This window comes from Apus apus, chromosome 9 (genome assembly GCF_020740795.1).
Source record: "Apus apus isolate bApuApu2 chromosome 9, bApuApu2.pri.cur, whole genome shotgun sequence".
NCBI classification, from domain to species: domain Eukaryota; kingdom Metazoa; phylum Chordata; class Aves; order Apodiformes; family Apodidae; genus Apus; species Apus apus.
This window is the reverse complement of record NC_067290.1, coordinates 19,579,236-19,597,750: the sequence shown is the minus strand read 5'-3', so window position 1 is coordinate 19,597,750 and position 18,515 is coordinate 19,579,236. Positions and strand designations below refer to the sequence as shown.

Genomic DNA, 18,515 nt, shown 5'->3' with positions numbered 1-18,515 from the left:
CTTATTTTTTTCCCAACTCCGACTTCACTAAGGGCTGAAACTCCTTCAAGCTGCTAAAGCCTTTGACAGTGAATCCCCATCTTCCCCACTGCTCGAATGCTCTTGGTGTCCCAGTGTCCCAAACCCTCAGCTTTGCCCCCATCACTGCTGACTCAGGACAGCTCTCAGTTGCCAACAAACCAACCTAAATCCCAAAGAAAGGGCTGGAGAACAGCCATTTCCCAAGGAGGTCCAGTACAACCATGAGAACATCCAAACTACTCCCCAAACAAACTTTGAAAAGTAGAAAAACAACAAGAAACGTGTTCAATACATGTTTTTAATCATACAGCTTCACATGTACAGTAGGTGGTTGTGGGGCCCACAAAAAACCTACAGTAGATGCAGAAGATACATTTATGAAACTAGAAAGGGGTGAGCACCATGATGCAGCAAATATACTAAGAAATATAAGAGTTATTTGCACTATCAACACATCCCAGATAGGAGTGGCACAAAAAGTCTGACATCTTGGCCTGAAGATAAGCACTGGTCATCCATTTTCTAACTGAAGGGCTGTATTACAACTCAAGGTGAAAAAGCCACAACCAGAGGATTCTGTCCAGGGCTGTAATGCCATTGCTACTGAAGTCCTTCAGAATGCAAGAAGCTTCTACACCACCATTGCATGACTGGGAGCCTACAGGCATCTTGAGGCTCCATGGAACAAAGCATGGCCAACTCAAGCAACCAGCAGCTTTTAGTAAGGACCTGGTGCCTTATTTTGGGGGGTTGGATTTGATGATCTTCAGAGGTCCCTCCCAACCCCTAATATTCTGTGATTCCCAGCCTGTGCTTCTGAGCTGAGACAAAGGAAAAGAGCCACAGGCTGGGTCAGCTGGGGCTTTGCACAGCACTGCTTTGCCACCCAGATTTGCTGGAGGGAAGAGCTCCCTTCCAGTCCAAGGAACCCGATGGGTGGCAGGTGGGATCCAGCACCAGTGCCGAGCACGGGCCAGCTCATTGGGAGAGGAACAGGCTCTGAGGAAGACAGAGCCAGATGGAGCCCCACTGAAATGAGCACAGTGCTGGGGAGAGCAGATAAATATTTGACATTCAGAGCTGTGCTAATTAGACATCAAGAAGAAATGAAGGGTTTTATACCAATCAAAATATTAATCTATTTACTGTAACTGTTCAACTTATCACTTCAGTCACAGAAAGTTAAGGAATTATTTGTGGAAATTGTTCTCCTAAACACCAACACTAAGGATTTTTAGGCACCTACAAATCCATCCCTTGCTCCTGAAAGCAAAGAAGAAAAAACCTCCATCTTTTTACTTTGAAATTTCTGATTTTCTCTCTATTTTCCTATCCCTCTGAAGCATCCTTGAACTTATGTAGGCATACAGGGCAGAGAGCCAAAGCAGAAGAGGTTTCTTACAAAGAACCTGTCACACAACCTTCAGAACTACATTTGGTTAAGGTTTTTTGTTGCTTCTTTAAATCCCTGTCATGCTTGTATGCATAACTGAGTTGGGTGGGTTTTTTTGGCACTTGTGTGGGAGACTCTGGATCAAATCTTCATTTTTCTCTTCCCCCACAATCACAGTAAATGCACTTACTACCAAGCCTATTACTGCTTTCTTCTGTTGGAGCTGCTCACATTGTTTAGATGTTTACTCAAGCACCACATCTCAGCTCCCATGTGCCCATCAAGCATGCTTTGGATACTGAATAATGTTGGGCTGGAGGGAATGGGTGACTGGTTAAAAACCCTCTACATTATGACTTCTGTCAGCTTGTACCTACTCAAACCCTTCTGAACTTTCAGCTTACAACAACAAACACTTTTGTGGAGGATTTCTTAAACCACTTTGTATAGGCAGGGAGGTATTGACTTGAAAACCAGGGAATAAGCAGATTCAGGACATTTTACTTCCTCAGTAACATTTGAATCCTTGGCTTGCTGGTTTGTGAATTCAAACATTGTTATTAACACAATAGATTGATGATGGGAGCTAAAGAGAAAAGACTTTTCTGAAGCTGAACTGTAAATCCAGCAAACATTTGTCACAGAAGCATTTCCTGCACATTGAGAAGCTGTTTACTGAGTCAGCCAAAAGCATTTTGCAAGTGTAATCTATCTCATGGAGGAAAAACTCAAAGCCTCATCACCATCATAGCTATCCCAGGGTTCACTAGGTTTCACTTCAAAATGCTGCCAAAATAGAGATCCTGTGTGGTTTATTATAACAAAAAAAAAAGAAAAATTAAATATTAAAAAATGTGATTTTGTGGTAGCAAAATACCTTGGTCTCATTAAGTGGGCATGAGCATTACACATTTATATGGGATTTTTAGGCTTTACAATGCCATTTGTTCGATGTCATTTGCTTCACAAAGAGAACACTGACCTGCCTGACTGCATATTGATAATAAAATCATCTTTAGACACCAGACATTCTTTGGAGAGACTGTCAGAGAAATCTCAAAACGATTCACCAGCTGGTTCATAAAATGAACCTCTAAGCTACATAACCCTTTCAAATAATCCTTCATTACTTAAACTGGGCTTCTGTGCTCCAACAGGACAGGTTCAGAGCAACTCTGACTGACTGTGCACCAAGAAGAGGCTCTTGTTTGAATGAGATGCTCTCCCAGAGCTCTTGTCTCAGGCAGAGACACAGGTGAAGAGTCCATCTCTCAGTAAAAAGCCCAGAAGAACTACAGGAGGCTGCATTTAGAATGGACAATGTGCTCATCACCTTTCTGCTTTAAAATGCAAAGTAATGAAATGCATCAGATTGTTTTGCATTGTCTGCGAGCAAGACTCTGGTCTCTCTGAATTGCTGATTAAGAGATCCTTTGCTCATTTGCGTATCGTGCACCAGCCCGGCCACTTACTGAAGGTTATTCCCACAGAACACATCAAACTTCGATGGCACAAATGGAAAACTCACTGCAGCTACAGTCATGTTTTTTTGTATGTGTTCTTTCATTACCAAGATAACATCTTTGCAGTCCACTCCAGCTTCATTTCCAAGCAACAGAAGGAGATAGGTTGTACCAGCTCCTCATTACGAAAGCAAACACATTTGATTCACCATCCCTGTAAACTGCAGGTTTATAATCTCTTAATTTTTAATGATACATCAAGAGCCCATATAGTAGCTATAATGCTGTACAAGACCCGAGTTGAATTCCTCTCCCCAGGAAACAGAGGTTGCATGAACTCTTCAAACCATCACCAGCCCACGCTGGTGACTCTGGAAAGGGCCCAACACAGCTTCCCAAAAACAGATGCGACTTTCCAAGATAGAATCTTGTGTTTCTGCACTCTTTTCAAGTTTCTACTTGGCCAAAAACCTGCCTCAGCTGAAGGACACAGTGTAAAGGATATTGTTCAATGTCACATCAAGCAATTCTTTGCATGAAAGAGCAAGTAGAAGTTAACAGGCTCTACCTCCCAGGGAAGGGAGGGGACCATTAGTTCCCCTTCATTTCTTGCTCCTATCACTCTGTTACATTAAATCTTCTCTTACTGGGATGGAAGTGCCAGAAGCAAAAATTGTAAGTGATCAGAAATATCTCCAATCACTTGTAACCAATTACAAAATACCAATCAAGAAAGGTCAGTGATTAAAAAACTCAGGCACTGCATAACTAACATCTAAACAACTCATAATAATTAGCAACCCTGATGGTTAAATTGGCATGTTTTACCATTCAGTTTTTATTTGAGGTGACAATTCAGTGCTTGTTTGCAAGCTGAGGTATATATTCACATAGTGCCCCGATTGCTCTAAATGAAGGCCCGAAATATTTACTGCTGGTAAAACATTTTAAACTTTTAGCAAGATTATCTTCTCATATTCAACAGTGTGAGATTTTTATGACCTTATGTGTTAAGGAATAATCTTCTGCAGCAAGATAAAATGGATGCACGCCCACAGTCTATCCTTGCTAGAGCTACAGCTCCATCACCCTTAAGTTGTTTGTTTTTCTTCTTAATTTGTTCCTTGTCCTTGCAAACCAGAAGACATTTTGGATCACCCACGTACTCCCTCAACACCATGTTCTCCAAAAAAAAAAGGTCTTTTGCTTTCTAAGTGGGTTTATTTAAAAAAAAATAAATCACAAAGTTGCATAAGCAGGTGACACAGTGCAGAGATGCACCAAGTCTGCAGAGGGGTTTGAAGTTAAACATGTCCAAAACCAACCACAAAACAAACAACTCCCTGTGCTTACCCACATTCATGTAAACAAGTTAGTTTTAATAAGATGTTTAACTTTATATTGCTCTATTCAACCAACATGGATCAAGTTTAGATGAACAGAACACATGAGAGTGACACCATAAAAAAAATCAAGCCAGCAGGATTGGGCAAAAAGGTTCCCCTTGACTTCGCAAGTTGCCACCACAAACACACACTGGGGGAAGCACAGAGCCAGGACAAGGCTGCTCATCTCAGGGGTGCTTCAACATAACTAGTAGCTTTATTTTTTTTTTTAAACTATCAATCTCTTAAGCCTTGGGGAACAAAGAAGTAGACTTGAAGTGTCAATAGTTCATGCACTGCTGTATTTCCATTTATAAATGCCCTGAAAAGTGGCAGAGACATATTAATGCACTGCTCTTGGAGCAGCCCAACACAAAGGAGGAGAGCAAGTATCTTACTGGAAAGGCAGTGGACATCCAAGGAAACTCCTCTACTCAAGCTGTCTTCTGAAAAAACCCTTGTTTTTAAAAATGCTGAATTGTAACCATTGCATAATCAATTTTTAAAGACAATCAATTTAGCAAGTCCTGGATGCCACTGGGGAGAGCTAGAAGCAATACCCACAAAAGCCACCTTGACCTTAACAGCCAGCTAAAAAAGGTGTTTATATACACTATTGTGAGAATAGGAAACCAATACATGAACTGCCAATAGGTTGCAGTCTTAACATTGAGTAGATAACTATAAATATATATATTTTAGCCTTATTCAGTCTGCTCAAAGCTGCACACAGCAAAGCAAGCAAGGAAGTGTCATAAACTGGACAGTGTACACAGCAACAGCAAAAGCCCCACAAACCTTCCCAGCTGCAGAAGAATGTTATTAGCAGCTGGAGTACAGTAAATCACTTCCCTGGAAACAGCATTTGGGATTTCCTGTTCAGGACAATTCCATCACTAATCAAAACCCACGTTATGAAATTATATCACAGTCAGAGGTTTCTTCCAAAGGATTCACAAATTACCTAAGAATAACGAAGAGCTAATAACAAAATGCAGTCTTTAGTTTTCTAACATGAGTTCCTTCTAAGCTACTAGTTAATAGATGAAGGTAACCGATACATCCATTTCTCTCAGTAAGTAGTAGCAGCAGACAGCAAGAAAGGTGAGTACAAGCTGAAAACCTAACAGGAGGAACACCACCAGAAGGGCTGGTGGAAGTAACAGTAAAAACTTCCTACCCAAAACAAACCCTTGGAACCAGCCATGCAAGTGGCAGAGACTGTCCCCCCTCTGTGACAATGGAAAGCAGGACACAAAGACCAGAGCCCAGAAAATCCATTTGATGTAGTGCTATCTATTTAATGCACAAGTGACATACATACAAATTATAAAAACAGGCAAGTCCTGAGCAGTAAGACTAAAAGGCTTGGAAGCAAGTGATGAAGAGAAGGCCACATGTGTCACCTACAACCAGCACACTCTAAACACTACCTGTAACCATCAGAGGAGCTTAAGGTTAAGTAACAAATCACTTCCTTCAGATTTCAACTAGTTTTGTAACTGCTTTTCCTAAATCTAAACAACACTAGCAGACGACAAGCACTTCCCATCCAGCAGGCAGGCTGCCTTGTTCTCCTACCCTTTCACTTCCCTCCCCTGCAGCAACACCCTGTGAAAGAGCTAGGGAATATTTTACTAATTTATTCTCACAGAGTCACTAGGTTATTACTGGGGAGGAAAAAAAAAAGAAAAAAGCAAATCAGTTGCAATGTAATCTCTCCCCATTCACAAGCAGGGAAAGCCTGTGTCCAGGTGATACCAAACCCTTTTTGTACAAACAGCAGAACAAGCCAAGGTACCCAGCCTTGACATCTGTCAAAACACAACAGGTCTCAAGTAGTAATTTCTATGGGTAGTTTTTTTCCTTCTCTCCTTTCAGTAGTTCAATTATTGCTGCAACATCATGAATAAGTGGCATTATTTTCAGGGAAAATTAGAGAAAAAGAAAAGGAAACATAATAAGCACAGGATTTGCCAAAAATCCCCTTTTTTAATATATGCATAAATTCCTCCCCTTCATTGTATTCTACTGCAGCAAATATACGAGTTCAACAATTTCCCCCAATTTCAAAAATTCATCAGTTTTGCCATGATGTCCTCTCCATTAAGTCCCATTCATCTTAATCACACAATGAGTTTGACTGCATTAATGGATGTACAGGATGCTGGGAAAGAAATCCAACCATGCAGCTCTTGGTCCTTACACCTTCACCCTGGGTAATCTGGAAGTATTAATGAATTTAGCCATAAAAATGAGTATGTCAGCACTAGGTTTGTCTCTGCCGACCTAGTGGAGCCCAGTCATGCCTTCAGGCTGGGTTTTTACATGCAGATAATTTGCATTATCACAAGAAACAAGCCAAGGTTTGTTTACACAGCCAGTGGTCCGTGTAGCATCAGCCAAGCACAGCACCAGCTTCCATGGGCACTAAAGCTGGTGCAGAGAGAAAGGCTGAAAAGTTGTTTGTTTTGCAACTGTACCATTTTATATATATATTTCATTTCTTAGCTGCTTGGTGTTTTTCTGCTCTTAGTAACAGGTACTCCTGCCTTGATGCTTTGGCACCTGACACTGAAACTCAAGCAAGAGCTAAGGCCACACTTCAGTAAAAAAAAAAAACACACATCAACAGCAAGAGCCTTTCCCAGACTTGTCCTACCAGCAGCTCTGTTTGATGGGGGGACAGTCTCTTAAGCTCCTGCAACCCATGAGGAAAAGAGGAAGGAGATCAAAGGGAAGGAGTAGGGCTGGGAGCTGCAGAAGGACCTGCTCAAGGATCACAAAAAGCCCCACAGGAGCAGACAAAACCCTGCTTGTGAAGGTAAAACTGGGGCTTGGCAACCACAAATCCCATGAACTGGGATAAAAAGACTGAGGCAACCACAGGGCATCTTCAACCATGTCAGTAGAACATCTAGGAGAACAAACCCAAGCCTGAGGAATCAGGAGAGATACATTACAGAGCTGTTGATAAGGGCAAAGTTTCCAGGATCTCAAAAAAACCCAAAACTGTGAAAAGAAAAGGGTGCTTGGCTTGAAAGGCAGACAACCAACTTGAAAAATACTTATGTTCTAGGGGAGAGAAAAAAAAAAAGGGGAAAACCAGCAGTACAAACTTGCAGCTCCTTTCTCACTGTGAAGCAGAGGGAAACTTCGAGCCCCTGCTGATGAGCAGAACCACCCCTGCAGCACAGCTGGTGTCCCCAGCAAGAGCCAACATTCACACTTGTCCACGACACCAAGATGGACAAGCAGAGCTCAAAAGAGACAAAACTCAGCAGCTTTTGGGGATTATTTGCTAAGCAGGCACACCTATTTTCCATTTCATCAACATGCAGCTGAAGCCTTTCAGTGAGAGCACATTTTTTCCACTTGCACCTTGCAGCCCAGTAAGCACAGGAGGTACCACAGCATCCCAGGATCCTGGATGCCACCCAGCCCCCAGAAGCTTACACTTGGGAAGCCCAAGCAGTTTTGGAGCAGGATTTGATCCCCTCCCAGCACCTTAACTGCAGCCTCTGTGGCAAAACAGCCAGTTGGTTAGTTACACTGTTCCACCAGACATCTATTATTAGTAAAATAGGTTTGTTGTGACTGAAGGATGTGAAAACACATTTTGAAAGCCAGAAGGGAAGCACCAACTTTCCCATAACATGGAAATATCTGAAAATAAGGTGTTCATAGCATCAAAGGTATAAATATATTGTGTGTATCTTCAGACATTTATCCCACATGAACCTCACTGAGAGATTTAGCTCTGTCAAGCATAACACTCACTTGAAAACTTCAGATATTAAAGTTTTAAAACTGAATTTTTGTTCCTTTATTGATGTGTTAGGCATTGTTATATCATGTATTTAACTAAAACTGAGTCAAGTGCCACTTAGAGGTAAAGAAACAAGAAGCAAAACAGTTTTGCTATATTTACTTAAATCACACTTTCTCCTTGAAGCCTCTCTGATTACTGCAAAGTTGGCCAGCAAATGTTTGAGAGAAATCAAAGCAAGAGAGCTCAAAATTATTCAAAAAATGTTTTAAGAAGTATAGACTTTTTATAAAAGGTTCTGAAATCATTAACTATGTTTTTTTTTCCTGAAAAAAGCTATGCTTTTTCATTAAAAAAAAAAGCTTATGTATTCAGCAAGTAAGCCCATTTTTCTGGGTTTCCTAAAAGTGCACTTAATTTCAAATTCACACCAGTGACAAAATCAAACCTCTCTTACTTTTAATTCTCCTTGAATCTACTGCTCTCAGGTGGCAGGGAACATTAGGGACCTTGCTACCATCCAGCTGGAATCAGACACAGCTGATTCCTTTCCCCTCCCCACTCCTCTTGAAAGAATTAAGTCCAATATCTCTATCTTCAAAGTTATTATTCTATCAATACACTGAATAATTTAGTAGGCAGCTGTTTGACTTTACATTTTCATACAGGTCATAAACTCCCTAATACAGTGAAACCTGGGCTGCAACTGGTATTTCCACAGGGTAAAGCTGTGCAGGGACCAAGCCACACAGATGCTGCTTGCAACCATCCACCTGGTTTGCTGGCTCCTTTATGCATATTTTGATGACCAAAACCAGTTCCCCCCCTATACAAAAGCCACTCATTGCTATTTACACATTTGTATGTGAACACTGATAACATGAACTTCCTAATATTTGTACTTTAAGGAAAATGCTTAATCCTTAAAGGCTAAGCAACTTATGATTGGCATTAGGCTATGCCAGAAGTGGGAGTGAGGGAGAGCAGGGGATTCTTTTGGGTTGGTCATTTCCAGAGCTTTGAGCTACTGATCAAGTCACAGGAGAATTGGCCAAGTACCTCAAACAAGTTGTTTCTTAAGAGAGATGTAGGGGGAAAAGACAAACAACTACCTAGCAGCTTGTTTACTAGATAAGCTGTTCTTATTTCTTTTCAGTACTCCTTTCCTATGCTTACCAAAACACATGGAAGTATAAATACTTGGAACATAAGAGAAAGAAGGATTGAGAAATTGCAATGAGAGGGAGAGCCAGGAGCAACACAACACAGAAATCACCAGTGCAAAAGCTCCAACAAAGAACACAAAGCTCTGGTGCACAGAGCAAATCCTCTTACATACTGCTACCACAGCTCAACAATGGAAAATACTCTCATTGTGCTTTTCTACAGTTTGAGCAGGAGTTAACTAAAATATCCTCTAAGGTTTTGATGAGCTTTAGACTTTAATTGACCACAATATGCTGTGCATGGCTTGCAACCCCATCATACAAATAATATCCAGGCTGCTGTTGAAGTAGACCCAAATGAGTCAGCGAGAGCCAGCTCCTGGATGTTGCCGAATAAATATGAATCCATGTTTATATCCATGAGAAAACCAGCAGATATTAGAGACCACCTTCCAGAGGTCAAGGCCACACAAAAGCTTTCACAGAAGTCTCATTAGCTACAAGGCTTCTCTGGCTGACATCACAGTAACTACCACCACCACCACACTGGAGACCTCTCAGCACCTCTGTTAGTTCTTCTTTTCATATCAGCCCTCTAGCACACACCTATCAGGACTCATGTTTCTTACATGAAGATGGGTTGTCTGCAGGACACTAAGCAGCAAGTCAGTAATTAACTCCAGGCATGTGCTCACATCTTCCAGAAGCCAAAGTATTACCTACATAGTAACTTTAGTTTTACCAGGGGAGCTATGTATGAGATATCAGGGTCAAGAAATTAAATAAAGCTCTGAGAAAAAAAACTTAGCAGAGCTATAAATAAACACAGAGCCTAACCCTGCATCTTGACCAGAGCAATTTACCCAATCCTGCACATAATCCTCAGAAAGACAGACACTGCCCTCAAGGAAAAGTCTTATTCCACTAACTTCTACAATTCCCAAAAGCCTTTTGACAGCAAAAAGTCTTCCCCGAGCAGGGCAGGAGGGCCCACAGGGCTCCTCCTCAAGCAACTCACCAGAGACGGCCCTTTGGGAGTCCCTTCTGCTCTTCTCAGTGTGGAGCTGCTCTCTGCCACCCCCCTTCTCTAGTAGCTCCTGCAGAGCTTTGTCTCTACTCAGGTGGGCTTTTACAGACCCAATTGGCTCCAGCTGGGCACGGGCAAGCCTGCTTCACTGATTGGGCACACAGGTTCTTATCGTTAATGTGTATTATTCCTTCCACCTGTGTGAAACTGTTGGGAGGGGAAAATGCTAAATGAGGGAGAAGACAAGAGTTGAAACATGGCTCTGATGCCCTTTAGCATTCACTCAGACAGAAGGGGAGAGGCATCTCTTGGAGCTTCTCCATCAGTCCCAGCAATAAGATGATTGCTATGGCATAACAGTTCTGGACTATCTGAATCTGAGAGTGGCATGGCTGGGAGCTATTCTGTTAAATGCAAATGCAGCCATGAGAGCTGAAAAGATACTCTCCCTGGAGCAGATAGAAGAATCCTTCACTAAACTCAAGGGTCTAACCAGTAAAGCAAAGAAGAAACCCTTCATTACCATGGCACCCAGAAGCTCCAGCTCAGGAGAAGACACAGACTATCCCATGAGATAAAAATGTCTTTTGTGTCACTCAGAGCAGTTTTGTGAATCTCAAATATTCTCCCAGATCTTCAAATTAGAGAAACACAGATGCTGAGCTGGCTTTGAGCAAGCAGCAGCATGGGGCATCTCCCTTCTCCACCAGAACCCTTCCCAGCATCAGCACACGTAATGGAGCCAAGGCTTTTCCTAGAGCTGTTAGAAACCCAAGGGATCCCTTCTGCTACACATGAGAGATCCCCTGCTATGGTAATGCTCAGAAAACACAATATTTCTTTGAAAAGGACAAGTGCTGGAGGACAGGGTGGCAAGAAACGGGCTGTGACTGTAAAGCCTTTCTTCAGAGGAGCTCCAAGGGGGTGATGGAGGGCTGCGGGAGCGAGGAGAGCAGCAAGGGGAATAAAATTACCATTATAGCACTGGACATGAAAGCCACCATTGCCCTTGATGGCATTCATAAAGTACACCCTTAGTAGGTATTACAGTAATAGGGTAATATTTTTTGTTAGAGCTGCTGGGTGAGAAGCGTTCATCCATGCCAGGAACCGAGGTCACTGTCTCACCGCTTCCTCACGGGCTGTGCTGGGATTTCTGCTCCAGAGCCCGGGCACTCTCCCCTCCTGCGAACTCTCTTTTTAGGTAGGAGAGGCAGGTTAGTACGTGGAGACACAGAAAGCACTTTAAAATGGGAAATGGATACAGGCCAAAAGCAAAATGCAGTTTTGTGGCTTGTGGAACGCCAACCTGGCCCATCCAAGACCCAACTTTGTCTAGACAACAGCAACTTTGGCCACAGAACCTGCCAGACATGTTGAAAAGGGAGAAAAGTCAAAAGATGTGCTCTCAACTGCAGTTATTTTAACTACCTGTAAATACATCACTTTCTTTGCAAGGTATAAATAATCACACGCAATTACATACTAATTACTGGCAATTAAATTGCAGCATAAATACAGCGATGCACAGAGATAATCGGATGGTTACTTGCTCAATGTAAATTAATTGATAACAGGAGATTTAAAATAGCAAATTAGAGTGATTATATTTTGAATAGTGTGTTAGAAGTTTGGTATGACCCACTGTTAATCACTGAGCTTTTTTCCCCCCCAGTGGGGTAACATTCTGCCTTACCTGTGGCAGTGGGTGCCCCACTCCGGGCTGACAGAGGGGAGAAGGAGGTGACAATTTTCCAACTTGGCACTAACATCCTCTGCTGTAATTTCCGACATAATTATCCAACATAATTTCCATCACTATCTGTTATCTGAAACATTCTCCATGCTGCTGGCAATAGGGCACTTAGTTCTGATTAGCTCTAGAGAGAGAAATTTCAACTACCTTATCCTGCATTGGCATTTCTGACTCCCTCCCCCCTCAGCTCCATCCTGCACTCCATTTAGTTTCCCATGTGTGACCATCTACAGCTATCAACATAAATGGTCTGCAATTTTACGCCTCCAAAATCCCGGGATTCTTTCATTATTTCCCCAACAGGCAGAAGGCAAATTCCCATCTATTCATAAAATAACAGCAGTGGGTGGTTTTGCTGCTTACTGGAACGCGTTTGTCCTGTTCTCAAAGGTTGTGTGTGTGTATTTGTGTCACTCCAGAGCCTCTGCCTGCTGTCCCTGGCTCTGGGAGCACAAGGATGTCTGCGGGAGCTGTTTGTTGATTTTCTATTGACTCCTGCTTGAGGATGAAGGTGTTTCCCATTACTTTCTTATAATACAGTGAGGGTACCAATTTAGCTCCATTGACCTTGTAATGATGTTTATTTCTTCTTGTGCTCACGTCTGTGTTGAGCAGAGGTTTTATTGCTCATTCTGTGTCTGTTTTGCTGATTTGGGATTAGGTGAAGCAGCTCGTAGGCTGGCTGCGGTCAGGGATCTTCCATCAAGTCTTGGTTTTGCTTAAATGCGCCAGGCCTAAAATTTAGAACTCTGACAGGTAATTTAACATTGATTAAGAGTTAAATTAGGCTGTTACATGGCAATACAGTGTAAGGAAAGAGCAGTAACCTGCTCTTTGATATAAGCACTCAGGACATCATGGCCGACCTCAAACAAATGAAGTAACTTTCAACATAAACCTCCATGAGTTGAGATTTTTTTTTTTTTGCCTTCTGGTTTATGACCCTTTCTTTTTCATTTTATAATTAAACATTTCAAACTTCCTCCTGCAAACAGCAAGAAACGTTATTTGAAGTGGAAGGGAAAAGCACAACATGCTGTGCCAACAGAAATAAAGAATTCCTCCTAGGGTTGTTAAGGCCTGTACTGATTAAAACCACAACTGAACATTGCAAAAAGTGGACAGTGTGGTAGTCTAAATGGCTGGATTTTTATTATTTCCTCAATAAAATTAAAATGGTGCCAGAGGGATAATTAGAAACGGAGGTCTGAGCTCTCTCTGGATGAGGTTTCTGCACCCCTCAATGAAATACATAAGCTTAACAAATAGGAAACATGAGTAGATTCCACAGAAAGTGCATGAACACTGGATTATTTGGAGGAATCTCTTCCTTAAGCAGCACCGAATGCATCAAAAAATGAGATCTTCAGGATTTTTAAGGTGCTCAGAGATAGTGGAATTCAAGTAGAATGGTAATTTTCTGCCTATTTGTCCCTGCTGGCAGTCAGGAAGATGCAGAATTATTGCAGGCTCACAGAACACGCTATTTTGTTATGAGAAAAGTTGATCTTTTCAAATCACAGCTGTGTAACTTTTTTTTTTTTTTTTTTTTTTTAAACCCTAAAAGTGATTTATCAATCCAAGCCAAATACTCCAATACCTTTGAAAAGACTTTCTAGCATGGGAACATTTTTTCCCCTGTGTCACAGCTTTTACACCACACCTTTCCAACCCAAAGCCAAGTGGATTTTGGTGCTACAGAGAAGAACTGAACTAAGATCCAATGCAGGAGTCTGCAAAACAGGAAAGAGGGTGAGGCAAGCTGGAGTGGTTTGTCCCCCAGAGGCAGAGGAGGATGCTCACAGTGTGAGATACCAGTCAGCATGTGGTGAGATGGGCCATGAAGATGACCTGAGGGCTGGAGACCTCTCCTATGGAGACAGGTTGAGAGAGTTAGGGGTGTTCCTCCTGGAAAAAAGAAGGCTCTGGGGAGACCTTAAAGCACCTTCCAGTGCCTGAAGGGGCTCCGGGAAAGCTGGGGAGTGGCTTTGGACAAGGGCAGGGAGGGAGAGGACAAGGAGTGATGGTTTTAAACTGGAAGAAATTTAGGTTAGACTTTAGGAAGAAATTCTTCACTATAAGGGTGGTGAGACACTGGCCCAGGTTGCCCAGGGAAGCTGTGGCTGCCCCATCCCTGGAAGTGTTCAAGGGCAGGTTTGATGGGGCTTGGAGCAACCTGGGCTGGTGCCCGTGCCCGTGCCCATGGCAGGGGGGTGAAACAAAATGATCTGTAAGGTTCCTTCCAATCCAAACCATTCTATGATGTGATTCTATGAGATCGTCTTCCAACATTCACAGCCACAAGAAAGGAGAAAATTGAGAAGAAACCTGTTGTGAGCAGCACATCAGCTCACCTGCAGATTGTTTTTCACTTAATATGGCAAGGAAAGGCTCACAAGCAAAGCATCCTTCTTGTTTCATTTCCATGAAGTAGAAGACCAAAGGATAGTGGTCCAGATTACAAATGCTTTACTTCTGCAGTCTGGTTAGTACTTGCATAGGAACCTGAACCCACGAGATGGGACAGCTCAATTGGACATCACTATCAAATATTTTGCTTACAAAATAAGAAATTATCAGCTCTCTGATCCACAGGGCACACAGCTAGCTAGGCCGTGTAACCTGCAGGTTAAACATGCATGATTAGATATGGCTTGTTAGAAGTATGACTGAGCTAATTGATGGAAAAATCCTGCTGCACCCAACTGACCTTATTATTGTTCAGATGAAGAGCAGGTCCCTGCTGAGCGAGGACAGCTGGTGCTTCCAGAGTGTTTTCAAACCCCAGGCAGTATTTTACCAACATGCCAAGTTATTGCCCACTGCAGCCACCCCTGCCAGCATCCTGACAGAAAGGAGCTCACCACCCATCCCAGGGAGAGCACGCAGCAATCCTTGGAGGGGTGCCCCACTGGCAGGATCAGTAAAATGCCTGACAGGAGCCTGGCTGCTACCGGATCAGCAGGGCAGGGAATGTGATGTCTCTAATAGGGAACTTACCAGCCCCAACCTTCCTATTCATCTGGGACACCTTTGCTGCAGAGGGGTTGGGCTGACTGATTTCACAGAGGGGAATGGGACATCTGGAGAGGCCTCCAGCTGGCAAGTCTCGTGAGGAATGGAAACACAAAGCATTTTACAGCAAGGCCAGCAGAGGATGAGGTTGTGGTTTTCAGTTTGCAAATGCTGAGCGTACACACGGGAACCAGCATCAAGGTTCCCTTGCAACAGAGAGCGAGTGAGCCAGAGCACGTTGTACTTATTCTTCGGCTCTATTATACTTCCTCTGTAGGAGGTGAAAACTGGCAATTACTCCTGAAGATGCACAGATAGGAAGATAGAACATAAATCAAACCCGAAAGAATAGGAATGCATTCTCCAGTTATTCAACGGATATTTATTCAACCAAGGTGCTTGGGAAAGCCTGTTAGAGCGAGCCACAGGGTACATTACCAGAAGTTTCTCCCATCTGCTTGATGTTACTTGGCAATCAGATGAAAAGGAGATGAAGAGGCTGCATTGTGTGCAGAGCACCAGCCAAACAAAGCCATTTGGAAAGGCAAGGTCAGTACTGGTCAGGTTGGCATGGACAGTGTTTCTATAAGATGCAAGTACATCTGATGTACTTGCAAATACACAGATGAGTTTTAGGAACACTTCTAACTATTCTATTCTTGCCCTCGAAGGGGATTTTCAGGGGAGAGAGGAAGACATTCACTAGGGCAGTATATAATTTTAAAGACCATATTCTTGCTCTAAAAAAACCCGACACAACAAACACCTTTGTGTATTTCAAGGTCAGAATTCAGATAAACTGGCTGGATTTCATATTCATCAGGAAGAAACAAAATAAGTCCTGGGAAGCCCATTAAAAATATATAATGTGCATTTTCTTCAGGAATTACTCTGAAATTGGGTGTCATGTATCTGACTTAATGCTCTAATGGTACGACTTGAACACTAGGGGAGGATTTACAGGAAATATCTCTTCCTTATCTGATTATAGAAGGAAACCAAAGTCTCTCAGTCTGACAGTCCAAGGTGGCTTGCTGTCAACCTAAACCTCCAAAATTAACTATTTATCATTGGATTAAAGCAGAGCTCAGAGCAGCCACATTGTTCAAGCTCAAAGATTAGAAGACCCCAAAGACATAGACAAGAAAACAAAGTCAGGCAGGAAAATGCGGAGGCACTAAAAAAAAATAATAATGAGGTGACCTACCCACTATTTCAGAGCAAGGAACACAATTCAGGTCAGTCCTGTAGACATCCCAGCTTTCCAACTTATAGGCTGGAAATTGTGACAAACCAAGCTCAGTGGCAGTTGTTACTAGAACAAAACACCTTGAAGAACAATTTCTGTGCAAGAAATGATTCAGGAGATTGCCAGCTATCAAAAAATCATTCAAAAATCTTTTTGGAAAGTCACTCCTAATGGAAAAGGCAGAAGCTCATCATGAGAGCCTCACTTTTCAAAAAGAGCAGTGCGGGGCTTTGTCGAGGCTGGGATTTGGCAGAGGTGATTTTATCTTAAAAGCAGGTCCTTGAAAACAACTGGGAGCACAGCAAGGAGGCACACAGGCACTTCAGGGATCTTGAAAAGGCATCACAGAATATAGCAGGAGACCAATTACCTGAGCAGAGTTAGATCTGGGGGTGCAGGACTCCACAAATCCCCCCTTGGGCCGTGCATCTCCCAGCCTCCACACCTACAGGAGAGCCCACAAGGTATCAATGAGGGTAATCCAAAGGATTTACACCCCAGTTGTTTGATTGTAATAAATGAAATTGATATTCTTATATATTGTATTCTTCTGTATTATTAATTATATTATTATTCTATTTAATGAATGAAAACAGCAATGTCAACAAACTGTATGTCCATAATTCAGAACATCTGCTGGTAGTAATTAGAAAGAGCTATGTTAAAAGAAAGAAAAGAAAGAAAACTATAGTGAAAATGACTCCTGAGAAGAGCTGTGCTGTCTAAAAGCCCAGAGCTGAGGGCTGTGCAGGGGCACCTGCCCCAGGCAGCTCAGAGCAACACTGCAGGGACAGGCTGGGTGACAAGGACACAGGAGAGAGCCAGGGAAGACAGTAAGAGATGTTTCCAAGCATGTGTAGCTTCTCTGATGGGATATTTCTGATGTGACTGTCTGGTAGACTGAGGACAGAAGCTGTTTTTTTATAGCAACAGGATAACTAAGAAGATGAGATTATTAATGCATGAATGCAATGTTACAGTGCCAAAAAGCTAACAGTGAATTAATTCCCCTGCCTACTGGTTTAAAGGACCAGGTCACAGCCTTGTCAGATGCACTTGCATGTCAGAGTGGACTGCAGGAGCCAAGCAGTGCTGCTGGGTGGGGTTTGTGTCCTGCCACCCTGTCACAGACACTCCCAGACACAGACCTGTCTCTGCCCTGCTTTCCTCTCAGACCCACTGGCCAGTCTGAAGGATGCAGATGCCCATGCCCCACGGACCAGACAACCTCAATCAAAGCTTAACACTTGCAGGGCAGCTGCAACCAGCAAAACCATCTGATCCTTCCTCAGCTGGATTGAGGAACTCACAGAATCTGGTACCTGGAGCTTATCTCTACTTTGCTCAGAACTGGACTCCAGAATGCCTTGTCAGACACCCTGCACCCACCAACCAACATGTAATGCACATGTGCACCATACCTGCACAAGGGAGGAACCAAAAATCGCAATGCACCAGCACCTGGTACCTTCTGTATCACTTTAAAAGGGGACCAAGCTGCCACACAAGGAAGCTTTTTAAAATAATCTTAATTGTTGGCCTTTTTCACCTTGATTTAAAAAGTACGAGGCACTTCATCTCGAAGTCATGTGTCTTTGCCCACAACAATATGCAGCACGAAGGAAATTCAAACTGACACCACTTCCAGACAGCAAAGACAAACTGATTTAGCAATTCTGACAGGCATTTATAAGCAAAATAAAATGTGAATCTAATTTCAGCCCACCGTGCTGAAATAATGTGCAGCATGTTTTGATGTCATACCATGAATATTTCATACATGAGCAGCATCTTGTTTGGGAGCGAGATGCTTCCAGACACCCGTGAGAGGAGGTCCTGGGAGGCACAGAGAGTTTAATTGCAGTTTTTCTGTGAGCAACCAAGTAACTTCTAGATCCTTATTGACTTCTTAACCATTTTGCCAGATGTCAATATGTAGAAGTTTAGAAGTAAAAATCATGGCTAAACCTTTCCTTCTAATTAATGGCTTTATTGATCAGATAGGTTTTCCTCTTACCTCATGTCACAAAAACCTCTGGATTTCTGCAGGGTCCCTGCCAAAGAGGTATTTATACTTCTGGCTTGCTAGTAAAAAGCAAAGCCTGAACTCCCCAGCATGCTAACAGCATCGCTTTTTTAAAAGTGCATTGATAATGAACTAGGGCAAAGTTGGGTATTTACAGTCTCCAGAGCATTTTGGTTTGATTTGCATTGAGTTTCAAGGTTCAGCAGTTTAACAGCCAGCGTGGCCACATTTTCATTTCCTTCATT

General features: G+C 42.6%; 1 protein-coding gene across 4 annotated transcripts in view; it reads right to left on the bottom strand.

Moving 5' to 3' along the window:
* Window positions 1-18,515, bottom strand: part of LOC127388327 (contactin-4) — a 287,077-nt gene that overhangs the window by 252,239 nt on the left and 16,323 nt on the right. The window lies entirely within an intron of this gene.